Consider the following 18,041-nt stretch of genomic DNA (forward strand, 5'->3'; position numbering starts at 1 on the left):
TCGAGGAAAATTTATTTTTTCCCGAACCTGGGGGGGGGGAAGGGGTTTGTACCTTCTCTCAGAGGTATATTTCTAAATTTGGCCAAACCGGAACACTTCCCCATAAACGTTTTAGATTCTGGGGCCTACCGGAGCCTTGCAGAAAACTTCTTCGTTAAAAATGCTACCATGGAAACAGTGAGGAGGCAGATTTCCTTGCCTCTAGCAGACTTAAGCCCTCGTGCAAGAAATGCCGCAAGAAATACATTCCTAGGGCTCATGAAAATGCTTTGTGAGAAGCAAATATTAGGAAGAAGCAAAGATCATTAAAAGAGGACAATATTCTCAAAAAGCACTTCCCCAGAGGTGCAAAGAAGTCCCCCAAAAGTTTTCACACAGCACCTAACCCATGTCTCTTTATGTGCCTCACAATTAGCTGAGTGCTGCTGCCCCAGAAATACTCAGGAAATTTTCAGGCACAAAAGGCTAAGGCCGTTCGGCACCTGCACGGAGCACATGTTTGCCTGCTCGGTCAAAACCGGTCGGAAACTACATATTTGCTCATAAAGCGATGCACAGCAGCGCATATTTGGGCCGCTGGGGCTTGTGCTCTGCAAGCTATCCAGCAGTGGAAATGCTCATGACATTCGCCTGCTACACTACCAACATCACTGTCATTAGGTCTCCCCCTCCTAGGATTTCTACTCAAATGGGGGGAAGAGCAACTGTGCTATGAGGAAGAACGCCCCCTCGCTAGTCCTTCAGGCACTTCTAGTTAAAAAAAAAAAAAAACAGATGACCTTCTCCACGCAGCAAGGATGGATCCAGCAACTCCATCATGTATTCGATTGCAGTCTCCAGCTCTGGCGTATCACACTGGGCTAGCACATATGTCAACACAGGCAGGAAGTCATCGGCTCCATACGGCCTCCCTGGGTTGAAGGGAACACAGGCAGTGAGAGACAAAACACGCTTTTTTACCGGTTCCTGTGTTTGAAAGGAAAGCGCTCTTTTGTGCCTCCTCTAGCCAGCATGTCTGTATTACTCCAGAATCCCCTGGAGTCACCGATGTGCGGCAAAGAGAACGTCGCCTGATGCTCGCCACATGGGAGACCGGCTCAATCCTGTCCATTGAATGAGTGCAAATCTTACGAGGCATGCCTTGAGGCATGCAAGGGAAATTTAGGGACTGGGCTCGCCTTGGCACCAGCTCAACCAGTGAACTGGTGAAGAGGCTGCCACTCCGGTCTGGCCTGACGTTTGCCTCTCATTGCCTAAGAGGTGATGAATAGGCATTTTCTTTATACGTCCAGGGATTACATTCACTTTCTGGAATTGTCCAGACACAAACACCGGTCTCTGAGTGCAGTTTCCTGCAGCAGAGAAGCCTGAATATAAAAGCCTATTGGATTTGAGAAGGAAATTCAACTCATTTCCTTAACAGAGAAGAGCCAAAACCACCAGTGAGCAAGGCCTCCTGTACCTGAAGGGAGCCTACGAGAAAGGTGGGGAGAGACCGTAAGGGCCTGGTGTGACAGTGACCCGCAAAGGCCATGCTGTACCCAGGCCTGTTTGCAGTTCTGGTGCTTTTCCTGCATTTTGACTTTCTGTTAAGAAATAGAAAGTTAGACACATGCAAAGTTTGAAAGGTAGAAAGTAAGAAAGGTAGGAAGTTAGAAACAAACTGATTTAGAAGAGAACAAAGTTAGAGAGGTAGAAAGTTAAAACCAAAGTTAGACAGCTAGAAAGTTCAAAACATAGTGTCTTGGGGTGACTTTGTGATGTGTATCCCCTATCGCCACCCCATGCCCAGAAATTAATTTAGTGCCTTTCTGTGCCATTAAACTGAGCCTGAGAGGGGGGGAAGGAAAACCTGAGCAAAACTTCTCCAAAGGAGGTTGCAGCTTGTTTAAGGTCACACAGAGGTAGAGACATTTTTTTCAGCTGCGGCAGGAGAGCGAGAGTGGGGAAAGCACCCTGCTTGCTTTCGGCCAGTTTTTTAATCACCTTTTTCTTTCTCCGGAGAGAGACAGACAGTTGCACTTTTGGTTTCCTGGGATTTTTTTTTTTTTTTTTCCCCTCTGCTGGACCGTTTCCACACCAGAATACACAAGGGGGGAGGAATGTCCACTGAGGCCTTGGCCCTGGAGGTGGGCCCAGTGCCCCATCCCAGCTCCAAGGAGGGGGAAGAGAGAGATCTATGGAAAGATTCTGAAATTTTCCCAGGTTTCTCTCAGCAGAGCAAGAGGTGCTATTATTTAGCATCATTATCCTTTTTCTGTGTGTTTGAAAGAAATAAAAATTATTTATTTAACACTTTCCTTTGAGGAAAATTTATTTTTTCCCAAACCTGGTGGGGGAGGGCTGGTTTGTGGCCTGCCTTGTCTCAGAGGATATACACATACTAATTTTCTAATTGACTAAGATAGAAACAAGGTTAGGAGCACAGAAAGGTAGAAACAAAGAAAATTCAAAAAAAAGAAAAGTTAGAAACCAACAAAGGTAGAAAGAACTTTTGAAAGTTAGAAAGATATTTAGGAAGAAACATAGAAAGCCGCTAGAAAGTCAGTCAGAAATAAAGTCAGTCAGAAAGAAGGTTAAAGTGAGAGAGAAAACAAAAAGAAATAGAGAAAGAAAAATAGATTTAGAGACAAAAAGGAATAGAGAAAAATAGGGCTTGAGAGAAAAAGAAACCAAGTTTAAAAGAGAATTAGTGTTGAAGAGAAAAAACAAAAAATAGAAAGAGCTGAGGAGAAATAGAGCTAGAGAAAGACAGAGAAACAGAAACAGAGAAACAGTGAGAAAAAGAGCGAAAGAGTTAGAGAGACAGAAACAAAGTTAGAAAAAGTAAAGTGAGGAATAGACTGAAAAGTAAAGCAAAACCGAGGAGCAAAGGAAGAAATACAGCGAAAAAACTACTAAATCAAAGAAGGACAGGAAGCAAAAGGGAGAAAAGGGGGGGGGGGGGAAGGGGAGGGGAGAAGAGGGTATCTTCATTCATCTTCATTGACTTTTTTTATTTACACTTCAGCAAAACATGTGGAAATAACATATACAAACACAAGTACAAATACAATCCGTATACATGCTGGTAAAAGTCCAATTTACATACAGAGCAATACATGGAAATTCAGTGGCAAACACAAATACAGAACAATACAGGGCAATGCAAGCCAAATACATATCAATACAATAAAACAATTTTTCTATTTCTGGAAAGTTTATTACATTTTCTTTTATTGTTATAGGAAACCCAAAACAACAGCAACATGTGGAGAACATAACACTCATCCACCACCCACACCTCGTTTAGCTTACACACAGGCCCACCCTCGTTCTCATCTCAACCGCTCCATGGGATTGTGGTTCCCGGGAGCCTCCAAGTTGTCCTGCCTGACGAAACCCCAGTGTCGGCACAGTCCACACCCAAACCTTGGCGATGAACGTCGCCTCGCAAACTGGCCGGGACCGAAGGAAAAAAGCCCAGGCGCAGGGGAAAATAAACCAGAACAACCCAGCTGGGGTTTTTTATTCTAAGTTTAAAAATGTGTTGAAAAACCTGAAAGGCAAAAAAATCACACACACAACGCTAGAACCAGTCAACACACACACTCACAGGCAGACAGAAGCAGAAAGACAGACACAAACTCTCACAGACAGACACAGACAGTCACACACTACACACTCTTCAGCTTACACACTGACTGCTGCCCTTACTCAAAACACTCTACTGATGAAGATGCTTCAACCCATCTTCCAGCTGCTGCTCATCAACATCAAATGGTAGATTCTGGGAAAATCGGTAGCGTCTGTGGCTGTGGAGAGCCAAAGCCGCCTTGGAGACCTGCGAGACGATGTGAGGCAGTCAGTGAGGGGCCAAGGGCTAGGAGTTATCCCCATGCTGGACCCATAAATTTTTTACCCAAAATCCCATAGAAAAGATATGAACCTTTAAGTTTTTTAACTGTTCTTCTTAACCATAACCCTGCTGGGGCAGGGCAGCTCCAACTATAAATAGCACATGGACAAGGTGGTGCGCTGAATATAAGCAAAGATGACGAGAGGGCTTGAGATAACTCTCCAGAGGATTAATTCTCGAGCCCAATACGCTTTAAGGCGACGGAACCTACGGCACTACCGCGGTCATGTGAGGAGGGTCTAATACACTCCTTATAGAAGTCCAAGAGAATGGGACATGAAAAGAAGGCACTACCAAGAGTGAGAAGGAAGATGGATGAGAACATCTCCTGTACTTCCTCTGGTCTCAAAAAGTAAAAATGTAAAGATGCCAGCATAAGCCCGATCTGGGAAAGTACCCAAGCAGAGACCCCCTGCTGCCAATACAGCCCAGAACAATCCCCATAAAGCATCAAGACATAACAAAGCCCTGACACAGAAGAGGATGGACACAAACTACATAACAGACACAAACTACATAACACAGAGAGAAGTTAAAACTGCCCAGCAGTTTCACCTGACGGACCCAAGATTCCAGCTGCAAGATGACCCAGAAAGCGATGACGCCAAAGGAAAGAAGGCTCTATGGCAATAGCACATGACAGTGAAACATAACTCCTTACGAGAAGTTAGTGCCAAAGCTGTTAAGAGGATGCTCGAGAAGCTCAGTAGGCCTAGAGAAAGAGGCGATGACTGCCAGGCAACCGCTCCGGACCCGAAGGCGGGCTCCTCAGGCGGAAAAGATCCACGATGACATCGAGACTCAAAGAGGGCAGATGATACAAAGCTCGCAAAAACGCAGGTATGGAACTCCTCTGCCCAGCAAAGGGTCGGGTAATGCTGAGGAGAAACCCTCTCCCTTTACTTCCAAGGGGCCCGTCCCACTACAGCCCTCTCCTCTAAGCTGACTTCAAATTGCCTCCTGTGACTCCAAAGGTTTTTCCCTTCTCCGGACCACTAGTCCCAACACTTAGCTTTCAGAGATAAGTGGACAAAATCCATCCTTGACAGAAAAGAACACGTGGGCACTGTGGACATTGGTACATTCCCTGTAGTCCGCTTTGGAGGCTGCGAAAATTAAGAAAGAAAATTCAGACTGCGATGAGACGTCCCAAAAGTGACTCCTTCTGCAACGCCCCCCTCCCTTGTAACTGCCGAGGCTCATTGCTTACCGGCTCTTTCCAAACTTCGGCTCCACACCGGCTCACGGTACCTAAGATGACAAAACAGAAAACATGACTATCGCCCTCCAGAATATTAATCCCCAGGGCTCCTCCACACTGCTGCCCCAGCTCACCTCAAATCTTCATGTGACTCTGGAGGTGGCCTGGACGATACCCACAAAGTGAACATGCTTGGCATGCTGCCGCATACCGCTCGCCTATTAGTCACCCCGCCTAAATGCCAACTCACCTGCTCGCCTCTGTTCCTTGGCACACCTAGGGCAGCGGCAGCACCTGCAAAGAAATGAAGCAAAAAAACATGCCAAGAGACGCTGAAATCACAACCTTCCCGCTCCAACTGAAGTATGCCACACCTATACCTTAAGCTTGCACCCACCTGACCTCTGGCACTCTGGGCCAGGACATCTTACGAGTGGACGGCTGAAAAGGAACAAACAACAGTGAATGCTAACAGCTGAACCAGACATTGATACTGGAGCAATACCAACTCATTCTGTCCATCAGTCACCATTCACCTCGCTCCATTGACCTTGAACATCAATATCTGGCTTTACCTCCTAAAAATAAAGACAGAGAACAACGCTGGAACATTGTCACCATTTATGCTTGCCCCACAAAGACAAATGGCAACTGACCTTCCTGTGGGAACCCCCTCACCCAGTATGGGGTGCTCTGCCACAGATTTAATCTGTCTGCATCTGAAAGAAAGTTATGACAAAAGCCAAAGTGCTGCATGATAACTTAATGGCTCCAGACATCTTGTGTCAATCTAGGAATACCATTTAGAGTCCAGCTACACCCTACATTACAAATTACAAGTCCCCACACTTTGCCCTATCACATCTATACACCAGACTATGCGGCAGGGCAGAGCAGCTCTGGACCAAACCCATGCAGGCCCCTGTGACACAGGAGATGACAAACAAGGGGGTGCAACAAAGAGAGAAAACACTCTGCAAGAAGAATGACTGCAAGCACTTCAAAGGGCTAAGGCAAAAGACGTGCAATGTAAAATGCCCAAAAGACACAGAATGCAGCATAGACAAGTGATGCAACACACACTGGGACTGATTGGCACTGCACACCTCAGCATTGTGATCAGAAGTGAGACTTTCCCATTTTTTGGCCTAAGGGGCCCTTTCTTGGACATCCCCATCTCCAGAGCTAATTCAAAAATCCCTACTGGTGAGTCTTGACCCGGCACCTCGCTCACATCCCCTGTGTGAGGCGTAGCCCTCGACTTATCTCTCGGACATCCAGGGATGCAAATCTGTGTCAGGTGAGAAAGAAGGCCACCATGCCATCTGGGAAGTTCCGGCAGTTGCTGGGCTGTTATCTCTTAGATGGCTACAATAATCAAAACCAAACATCAAGGTGTGAACTTAGTGCCACGTGGGCCAAAACCCAACAGTTCCACTACTCACCGTCTCCTAAGAGGGCCGGGGTCCTTGGGGCGCACGCTTCGGCCGCGCTTCAAGGCTGACTCTGCCATCACAGTGCATACCTGGGTTAAGAGGAGACAAGGCAATGCAGCATTGCTGAAACTTAAGCGGGCCCTGGCTCTTCCTCCTTCCCTGACTTGCCGCAACTCCTCGGTCATTGCCAAAGGCTACCCAGACAGTACCTTCACATGGAAAAGGTACGGGCTTCATCGCAGAGTCCCGTGATACTTGCAGAGGGCTCACGAGGACGGTGAGCCGGGTCCATCGGCTGGTTGGGGAGGGGGTTCCGTGTAATACAAGGGGACCGCCTAAAACACACAAATGACAATGTGATGTTATGAGCTGCACCAGAACTTGGCACCCAAGCAATAACAGCTTTTTCTTTCCACTGGTCACCGCTTACCTCACTCACTTCACCTTGACTGCTGCTGATATCCAGCTTTACCTCCTAAAAACAAAGACAAAGAATAATGCTGTGACAGAGCCACCCTCAACACTTGCCCAGAAAAGACAAACGGTGACTGACCTTCCTGCAGGAACCCCCTCACCCAGTATGGGGCGCTCTGCCACAGATTTAATCTGTCTGCATCTGAAAGAAAGTGATGACAAAAGTCAAAGTGCTGCATGAGAACAGCTCCAGCCATCCTGTGTCAATCTAGGAATACCATCTAGAGGCTAAACTACACCCTACACTAGAAATTTCAAGTCCCCAGGCCCTGTCCTATCATACCCATAAGCCAGAGTGTGCAGCAGGGCAGAGCAGCTCCAAGCCAAACCCATGCAGGCACCCATGACACGGGAGATCACAAATGAGGGGACCCAACAAAAAGAGAGAAAACTCTGGGCTAGATAATCACAGGGACCGAGAGAATGAGGAATGAGATGACCTAGGCAAGAGTGACGGTGAGCCAATGAGGCTCCAAGAACCCTGGCAGACGAAGATGCTAACAGAAGGACTTATTCCAAGAACCGCAAAGATGGACGCCCAAGAATTGCATGGGCAGAATCCTCTAGCTATCTTCACATTCTTACAAGTCCTTATCACCTATAATGGATTGTTGCAGTGCACAGCTGTCAATGCAGCTCAGAACAAGACCTGAAAAGACATCCAACTCAACGTCGCTAAAGAGAGATGCAATTCTGATGCGCCTCCAGGCTGACAAGTCAAAGGATTGATGGTATCAGCACCACACTGAGGAACACCAAGAGGAGAGATGCTAAGTATAATGCTCAGCATTTGTGATAAGCATCTCCAAGGGCTAAGGCAAACGACCTGCGACACAAGATGCCCAAAAGACAGAGAACGGACAATAGACAAGTGACATGCATCAGGACTGCTCAGCCCTGCGTACCTCGGCCTTGTGATCAAAAGCAAGACTTTGCCTTTCTGGGGCCTAAGGGGCCCCTTCTTGGGTATCCCCACCTCCAAATCTGACCCAAAAATCATAACTCCACACCCAGCTTTCACCCCCTCTGTGGGTCGCAGCCCTCAACTTATCTCTTGGATGTCTGGGGATGTGAATCTGCCTCGGGTCAAAAGAAGGCCGCCTCACCGTGCGGGAAGCTCCTGCCATCGCTGAGCTGTTCTCTCTTAGTCGGCTACAATAAAGAAAACCAAACAAACATCAGTGCATAAACTTTTTGGCACCTTGACCAAAACCCAACAAATCTGCCACTCACCATCTCCTAAGAAGGCCAGGGTCCTCAGGCCAAACACTTTGGCCGTGCTCCGAGGCTGACACTGTTGTTGCAGGGTATACCTGGATTAAGAGGAGACAAGGGGATGTGGCATTGCTGAAACTTGAGTGGACCCTCACTCCTCCTCCCTCCCCAACTTGCCGCAGCTCCTCGGCCGTTGCCGAAGGCTGCCCAGACAGGATCTTCAAATGGAAAAGGTGAAGGCTTCATCACATAGTCCCATAATACTTTCAGAGGGCTCACAAGGGTGGTGAGCTGGGCCCGTCAGCGAGGGGGTGCGGAGAATAAAAGCAGACCACCTAAAACACACAAATGACAATGGATGCTTAGAACTGTACCAGAACTTGGCACCCAAGCAATAACAACTTTTTCTTTCCAACGGTCACCGCTTACCTTGCTCACCTCACCTTAACTGCCAAGATCCAGCTTTACCTCCTAAAACCAAAGAACAATACTACAACATAACCATCATTTACGCTTGCCCTGCAAACACAAATGGTGACTGACCTTCCTGCTGGGACCCCCCCTCACCCGGTATGGTGCACTCTGCCATGGATTTAATCCATCTGCATCTGAAAGAAAGTGATGACAAAAGTCAAAGTGCTGCATGAGAACAGCTCCAGCCATCCTGTGTCCATCTTGATATACCATCTAGAGGCCAAACTAGACCCTACACTACAAATTTCAAGTCCGCAGGCCTTGTTCTATTACACCTATATGCCAGACTGTGCAGCAGGGCAGAGCACCTCTGGGCCAAACCCATGCAGGCCCCTGTGACACGGAAGATGACAAACAAGGGGATGCAACAAGGAGAGAAAACTCTCAGCAAGAAGAATGACCTCAAGCACATCAAAGGGCTAAGGAAAAAGACCTGCGACACAAGAGACCCAAAAGACACAGAACGCACGATAGAGAAGTGACACAACATGCAACAGGACTGCTCTGCCCTGCACACCGCAGCATTGTGATCAAAAGCGAGACTTTGCCTTTATGTGGGCTAAGGGGCCATTTCTTGGGTACCCGCACCTCCAAAGCGGACTCAAAAATCCCTCCCAGCAAGTCCTGACCCGACAGCCTGCTTTCATCCCCTCTCTGGATCACAGCCCTCAACTTCTCTCAGATGTCTGGGGATGTGAATCTGCCTGGGGCGCAGAAGACGACCAGCTTGCCATCTGGGAAGCTCCTGCCGTCGCCAGGCTGTTGTCTCTTAGTCAGCTACAATAAAGAAAACCAAACAAACTTCAGCACATGAACTAAGTGGTACCTCGGCCAAAACCCAAGAATTCTGCAGCTCACCGTCACCTAAGGCCAGGGTCCTCAGGCTGCACGCTTTGGCCGCGCTCCGAGGCCAATGCTGTCGTCGCAGGGTATACCTGGGTTAAGAGGAGACAAGGTGATGCAGCATTGCCAAAACTCGAGCGGACCCTTGCTCCTCTCTCCCTCCCCAACTCACCGCAAATACTAGGCCGTTGCCCACGGCAACCCAGACAGTACCTTCCCATGGAAAAGGTAAAGGCTTCGTCACAGAGTCCCGTAACACTTCCAGAGGGCTCACGAGGGTGGCGAGCCAGGTCCGTCGGCCAGCTGGCAAGGGGGTTAGGCGTAATACAAGCGGACCACCTAAAACACACAAATGACAATGGATGCTTAGAGCTGTACCAGAATTTGACATCCAAGCAATAACAACTTTTTCTTTCCACCAGTCACAGCTCACCTCAAGCACTTCACCTTGACTGCCGCTATCCGGCTTTACCTCCTAAAAACAAAGACAGAGAATAATGCTGTAACGTAGCCACCATTTACGCTCACCCTGCAAAGACAAATGGCAACTGACCTTCCTGTGGGAACCCCCTCACCTGGTGTGAGGCGGTCTGCCACAGATTTAATCTGTCTGCATCTGACAGAAAGTGATGACAAAAGTCAAAGTGCTGCATGAGAACTTAACAGCTCCAGCCATCCTGTGTCAATCTAGGAATATCACCTAGAGCCCAAACTACACCCTACATTACCAATTTCAAGTCCCCAGGCCTTGTTCTATTATACCTATATGCCAGACTATGCAGCAGGGCAGAGCAGCTCCAAGGCAAACCCATGCAGGCACCCATGACAAAGCAGATGACAAATGAGGGGATGCAACAACAAGAGAAAACTCTCAATGAAAAACATGACTGCAAGCACATCCAAGAGCTAAGGCAAAAGACATAAGACACGAGATGCCCAAAAGACACAGAACATACAATAGACAATTGACACAACATGCACTGGGACTGCTCTGCCGTGCATACCTTGGCATTGTGATCAAATGTGAGACTTTCCCTTTATGTGGCCTGAGGGGCCGCTTCTTGGGTATCCCCATCTCCAAAGCTGACTCAAAAATCCCTCCCAGTGAGCCCTGACTCGATACCCTGCTTCCATCCCCTTGACTCATCTCTCACACATCCTGGGATGTGAATCCGTCTGGGGCACAAAAGAAGGCTACCTTACTGTCCGGGAAGCTCTGGCCGTCGTCGGGCTGTTGTCTCTTAGTCGGCTACAATAAAGAAAACCAAACCTCACTACAGGAACTTATTGGCACATCAGCCAAACCCCAACAATTCCGCCACTCACCGTTTCCTAAGAAGGCTGTGGTCCTTTGGCCGCACGCTTCGGCCATACTCAGAGGCTGAGACCATCATTGCAGGGTATACCTGGGTTAAGAGGTAAAGCAGCATTGCCAAAACTTGAGCGGACCCTCGCTCCTCCTCCCTCCCTCCCCAACTCGCCGCAACTGCTCAGTTGTTGCTGAAGGCTACCCGGATGGTACCTTCGAATAGAAAAATGTAAAGACCTCACTGCAGAGTCCTGTGATCCTTCCAGAGGACTCACAAGGGCAGAGAGCTAGGTCTGTCGGCCGGTTGGCAAGGGGGCTCAGTGTAATAAAGTGGAGCCCCTAAAAAACACAAATGACAATAGATGCACCAGAAATTGATACCCGAGCAATAACAACTCATTCTGTCCACCAATCACCACTTACCTCGCTCACTTCACCTTGACTGCTGCTATCCGGCTTTACCTCCTAAGAATAAAGACAAAGAACAATGCGGTAACATAGCCACCATTTACACTTGCCCTGCAAACACAAATGGTGATTGACCTTCCTACAGGAACCCCATCACCCCGTATGGGGCGCTCTGCCACAGACTTAATCCATCTGTATCTGAAAGAAAGTGATGACAAAAGTCAAAGTGCTGCCTAATAACAGCTCCAGCCATCCTGTGTCAATTTAGGAATACCATCTAGAGGCCAAACTACACCCTACATTACAAATTTCAAGGCCCTGGGGCTTGTCCTATTACACCTATACACCAGACGGTGCAGCAGGGCAGAGCAGCTCCGGGCCAAATACATGCAGGCACCCATGATACAGGAGATGACAAAGGAGGGGATGCAATGGAGAGAGAAAACTCTCAGCAAGAAGAATGACCACAAGGACTGAGAGAATGCGCAGTGAGATGACCTAGGTGAGACCGACGGTGAGCCAACAAGGCTCGAAGAAGATGCTAACAGAAGGACTTCCTCCGAGAACCGCAAAGATGGGTGCCTGAGAATCTTATGGTCAGAATCCTCTACTGCTCTTTGCATTCTGACAAATCCTGATCGGCTATAATGGATCATTGTGGTGCACAGCTGTGAATACAGCTCAGAACAAGACCATAAAAGACCTCTGACTGAATGCTTCTAAAGAGATGTGATTCTGATGCACATCTGAGCTTGTCGGTAAAAGGTCTGATGGTATCAGCACCCAGCTGGGGAACGCAAAGATGCTAAGGATGGTGCCCGGCATTTCTGGTAAGCCGGCCCCTCAAAGGGCTAAGGAAAAAGACACAAGATGCCTAAAAGACACAGAACATACAATAGGCAAGTGAGACAACATGCACCAGGACTGCTCTGCCCACCTCAGCATTGTGATCAAAAGTGAGACTTTCCCTTTAGGTGGGCTAAGGGGCCCTTGCTTGGACATCCCCACCTCCAAAGCTGACTCAAAAATCCCTTCCAGTGAGTTCTGACCTGGCAACCTGCTTTCATCCCCTCTGTGGGTCGTAACCCTCGACTTATCTCTCAGATGCTCAGGATGTGAATCTGCCTTGGGTGTAAAAGAAGGCTGCCTTGCTGTCTGGGAAGTTCCTGCTGTCTCTTAGTTGGATACAATAAAGAAAACCAAACATCAGTACAGGAACTTAGTGGCACATCTGCCAAACCCCAGCAAGTCCGCTACTCACCGTCTCCTAAGAAGGCCGGGGTCTTCGGGCTGCACGCTTCGGCCACGCTCAGAGGCCGACACAGTCATCACAGGGTATGCCTGGGTTCAGAGGAGACAAGGTGATGCAGCACTGCTGAAACTTGAGTGGACTCTCGCTCTTCCTCCCTCCCTCCCCAACTCACCGCAACTACTCGGCCATTGCCAAATGTTACCTAGACAGCACCCTCGAAAGGAAAAGGTAAAGGCCTCATCACAGAGTCCCATAATACTTCCAGAGGGCTCATGAGGGCAGCGAGTCAGGTCTGTCAGCCAGTCGGCAGGGAGGTTCAGCATAATACAAGTGGACTGTCTAAAACGCACAAATGACAATGGATGCTTAGAACACCAGAACTTGGCATCCAATCAGTAACAACTGGTGCAGTCCACCGGTCACTGCTTACCTCGTTCACTTGACCTTGACTGCTGCTATCCAGCTTTACCTCCTAAAAATAAAGACAAGGAGCAATGCTGTAATGTAGCCACCATTTACACTTGCCCTGCAAACACAAATGGTGACTGATCTTCCTGCGGGAACCCCCTCACCCAGTATGGGGTGCTCTGCCACAGATTTAATCCATCTGCATCTGAAAGAAAGTAATGACAAAAGTCAAAGTGCTGCATGAGAACAGCTCTAGCCATCTTGTGTCAATCTAAGAATATACCATCTAGAGACCAAACTACACCCTACATTACCAATTTCAAGCCCCCGGGCCTTGTTCTATTATACCTATATGCCAGAGTGTGCAGCAGGGCAGAGCAGCTCCGAGCCAAACCCATGCAGGCACCCATGATACAGCAGATGACAAATGAGGGGATGCAACAACAAGAGAAAACTCTCAACGAAAAACATGACTGCAAGCACATCAAAGGGCTAAGGCAAAAGACCTGCAACACGAGATGCCCAAAAGACACGGAACACACGATAGACAAGTGACACAACATGCACCGGAACTGCTCTGCCCTGCGCACCTCGGCATTGTGATCAAATGTGAGACTTTCCCTTTATGTGGCCTATGGGGCCCCTTCCTGGACATACCCGCCTCCAAAGCTGACTCAAAAATCCCTCCCGGTGAGCCCCGACAGCTTGCTTTCATTCCCTCTGTGGATCATAGCCCTCAGCTTATCTTTCAGACATCTGGGGACGCAAATCCTCCTCGGGCGCAACAGAAGGCCAGCTCACTGTCCAGGAGGCTCCTCCTGTCACCAGGCTGTTGTCTCTTAGTCGGCTACAACAATGAAAACCAAACATCACTACAGGAACTTAGTGGCACGTTGGCCAAAACCTGACAATTCCACTACTCACCGTCTCCTAAGAAGGCCGGGGTCCTCGGGCTGCACGCTTCAGCCACGCTCCAAGGCTGACGAGGTCATCGCGGGGTATACCTGGGTTAAAAGGAGACGAGGTGATGTGGCATTGCTGAAACTTGAGCAGACCCTGGTTCCTCCTCCCTCCCCAACTCACCACAACTCCTCAGCCATTGCCGAAGGCTACCCAGACAGCACCTTCGAATGAAAAAGGTAAAGGCTTCATCGCAGAGTCCCATAATACTTCCAGAGGGCTCACGAGGGTGGCGAACCGGATCTGTTGGAGAGGGGGCTCAGCATAATAAAGAGAACCCCCTAAAACACACAAATGACAATGGATGCCTAGAGCTTTACCAGAATTTGGCACTCAAGGAATCAGTCTACCGGTCACGGCTCACCTTGCTCCATCGACCGTGACTGCTGCTATCCGGCTTTACTTCCTAAAAATAAGGACACGGAACAATGCTGTAACATAGCCACCATTTACACCTCCCCTGAAAAGCCAAACGATGACCGACCTTCCCGGGCGAGAAGGGGCAAAACAAAAAGGAAAGGCACATACCCACATAGGGTCCAAAAGTGTCACATTAGCGTGGTAGTTTTCATCTGAGACCACTTGACCGTGACCTCTTTCTGCAAGGGTCTCTATCATATTGGAATAGTGATTTGAATGCTGCGGACCACCTGTAAAACACAAAAAAACAAAGGATGCTTACAGTTTTATCACTAATACAACATCTCTGGTAGCATCTAGTTCTGTGCAGGAATCAATAGTTATCTCGGTCTCCGGTACTCGGCTAGCTCACGGTCTCCCAGGTGCCGAGCGCTTCGTGTCTTCAAAATGAAACGAAGAGCCGAACTATGAGGTAAACATGGAGCCGAAAGTCAGGCCATTGCTGGAGCTCAGGTGCCGACCCACCTCCTCACCGTGCTCTCCTGGCCTCCTCCGTTCCTATTGGGTTTACATCCTATCCCTCTGCCTCTGCGAAAAAAATTATTTGTCAAAGTCACTCAGACACAGGGAAAGCTTAACCTTTCCCAAGTTCTCATTTGTCAAAGCAAACCACCTAGGATCCAACAACAGCGTGCTATAAGATGAATAGCTAGAAAACTGCGAGACGCCGCCATACCGCTCTCGCCAAACCGGCACAGTTGCTCCGTCCAAAGTGTGACTCGGGTGGCTAAGCAAAGCTAAAGCTTACCTGTAAAGTCTTCTTTCTATTCCTCCTACTCCCCCGCTCTATTCCACAGGGCGGAGCAGTTCCAGGCTAAACACAAACAACACATTATGCCACAAACAGCATGACACAAGAATGATTAAAAAAACTCTCGGGGAGAAGAATGACAGCAAGGACCGAGACAATGCCAAAAGAGACAACCGATGGCATGGCAACGTGGATGCAGGAGGCTCTAAGGAGCCAGAGGACAAGATTGTAACAGAGTGACCTGTTATAAGAACGTCAGTCACGATGATCAAGATGACTGCAAGACAATGTGACGTTCAGAATGCTCCCCATATCCTTACAAGCCCCAGGACACTACAACTCACGGCTGGAAAGGATGGATGGCAATAGAGCTGGGAACAAGGCCTCAAAAGACATCCGACTCAACGTTTCTGAGATGCGATTCCAAGACATGGCCAAGCCCGCCAGTAAGAGAACAAACTATATTGGCATTGTGCCAAAAAGCGTGAACTTTTGAGAATCTAGAGATGATGGCCGACACTCACAATAAGGCCCTCCAGGGGAAAAGGCAGAGATATCTGATCCAAGGGATCCCAAAGGCACGCTAGACAACACAAGACACTAGACAACACAAGACAAACTGGAACTGCTCTGCACACCCTACGGTTGTGATCAGAAGCAGAGCCACTCCCTTTAGCTGTCCTAAGGAGGCCCCTTAGAGGACATCCCTTTCCCCTCTGCTAATTTTTAAATCTCTCCCGGGAATCTCCAACCCGCTACCCTGCTATCGGCCCAGCTCCGGGCCATGGCCCCTGATTCATCTTTTGGATGACTGGCAACATGAATCCACACTGAACATGGAATGAGTCTGCCTCAGCCGGCCCCGTAACTGCTGGTTAGCCTCTTAGTCAGCTACAATAAAAAAAACCAAAATCAAAGAATGGGTTTAGTGGCACATGGGCCAAATCCCAACAAGTTGGCCACTCGCCCTCTCCTAAGTGCACCTAGGTCCTTGAGTCTGCAACTTCATCCCTAGTCTAAGGCTGTGGCTGTTATTGTGAAGGGTACCTGGGTTAGCGAGAGACAAAGTTACATAGCATTTCTGTGAGTGCAGTGGATGCATTTGCATGCCATAAGACATGTAAATGCAGCTGCTGTGGTTGTGGAAAAACCTTAAGGGGCTCCTGAATGACTGCCATTTCCCACTGTGCTGCTTTCAAAAACCACCTCCACAGTAACTCCTAACCTGGTACCCTGCTCCCCCTCCCTCTCCCAGGGACAATCCTCAAATTACCTATCAGAAGCCTCAATATCAGACATCATCTTTGACACTAGGTAGGTCCCTTTTGTGAGACAATGAATCTGCTGAAAAAAATTTGAAGTGCCATACTTGACACAAGCCAGAATTGCAGTAACGTGCACTGCTCCTAAAAAAAAAAAAAAAAAAAAAAAAAAAACCCCAAAAAATCAAAAAAAAAAAAAAAAAACCCACCAAACAGAAATTATAAAACCACCTTACCACCCCTAAAGACACAAGCCAAAACTGTGAACTTAAATACTCCTTGTATTCAATGCTATCTTCTTTGTGGTGTCTTCAAAGCCTCTGTTGCTTTAGAGGCCAAAAGTAGCTACTGAAAACAAGCTGAGATAAACAGAAAGAGCCCCATCATTGAAATAAGAGAAGACCTCTTGCCCTCTTCAATCCCAGAGAGAGAATGAAGCCCCTTACAAAAGGCTGGGGTCAATATACCCCTGGCCGGGCCCGCCTCTCGTTCCCATGATGCCTGGGGAAAAGGGAGGAGCCAAATCCTGCAAGGTATAAAAGCCCTCCTAGGAGTTGCCACTGTTTGGCTCCTCTGACTCAAATTTGAGGTGAGTAAAGGGCTCGATAGAAAACTCTTCAGGTAAATGACAATGCTTTCTTTTTTTGCTTTTATATTGAGCAAAAGGGTGGCCGACCGGTAAGAAATCAAACTTTGTGTTTTGGGAATGCAGCTAGATAATTTGTTGCTAACTTGCATAATTACTCCTTAGTGATTACTGAGTAGTACTCCACCTGTGACTAAGTAGGGTAGAGAAGAATAGTAATTGTATTAATGATGTAACTCTCCTTGGAACCTCTAATTAGGGCTATATACATGATAAACAAAAATAAGAATTCTTAATACATTATAAATAAAAATAAGAAAAAATTAATAGACTCTTGGGTGGTATTAGGGTTCTGTATGTGCTGGGCTTGCTCCTGTACAAGGTATTTGGTACCAGGGCCCAGGTAAAAGCAACCCTGAAATGCAGATTTAAACCCTTAAAATGCTGAAAAGAGGAGAGATTCCTTCAACTGAACCCCTTAAAAGGAGGTTACAGTAGGTGTTTGCCTCCCTTTGAACCAATACAATAGCAAATAAATGGCTTCTCCTCTTTAATTTAATCCCCTAAAATATTGGGAAAAGAGGGATTTTTCTCACTTTAAATTTCTCAAATGATGGGAAAAGGGGGATTTTCTCCTCAATTAAACCCTTAAAAAGGAAGGACAACTGAGCTTCCCCCTCAATTTAAACCTTAGGATGATGAAGATGGGAGAGTTAGCCATAATTTAAACCCATAAAATAGTATTTTCAAAGTTTTCCCCTTCTATTTAAACTGTAAAACAATGGAAAATGGGGATTCCCTGTCAGTCCATTCCCTAAAAGCATAGAAAAGGCAGGGTTTCCTTTAACTGATAGCATTGAAATTGTAAGGCAAGGGCATTCTGCATCAATTTGAACACAGACAATTATGGAAAAGGAATTCTTCCCCCTGAATTTAAGCCCCTTTTCTCCTAATAACCCCTCTCTTGTCTGGCGGCACTGTGAAGGGACTGACAGAATGAAAGGAGAAAGGTGAAAGTTTCCCCCTGGCACCCCACATGCTGCCCCACCAGCTCAGGTGCTGCCCCTTGGCACGAGGGCTTTTCCCTCGGCATTTTCTTGAAGCAATGCTCCGTACCAAGATGCATCTGGCTGCTCCCCAGCCA

General features: G+C 47.8%; 1 long non-coding RNA gene across 1 annotated transcript; it reads left to right on the forward strand.

Annotated features, from left to right (window-relative positions):
• The first annotated feature begins 31 nt into the window (after positions 1–31).
• LOC108447619 lies at positions 32–9,923 on the forward strand. Its single transcript, XR_001863269.1, has 3 exons — positions 32–108; positions 2,843–2,850; positions 9,912–9,923. It is a non-coding gene; the product is annotated as an uncharacterized LOC108447619 (long non-coding RNA).
• The last annotated feature ends 8,118 nt before the right edge of the window (positions 9,924–18,041 follow it).

Source organism: Corvus brachyrhynchos, unplaced genomic scaffold (assembly GCF_000691975.1).
Source record: "Corvus brachyrhynchos isolate BGI_N302 unplaced genomic scaffold, ASM69197v1 scaffold137, whole genome shotgun sequence".
NCBI lineage: Eukaryota > Metazoa > Chordata > Aves > Passeriformes > Corvidae > Corvus > Corvus brachyrhynchos.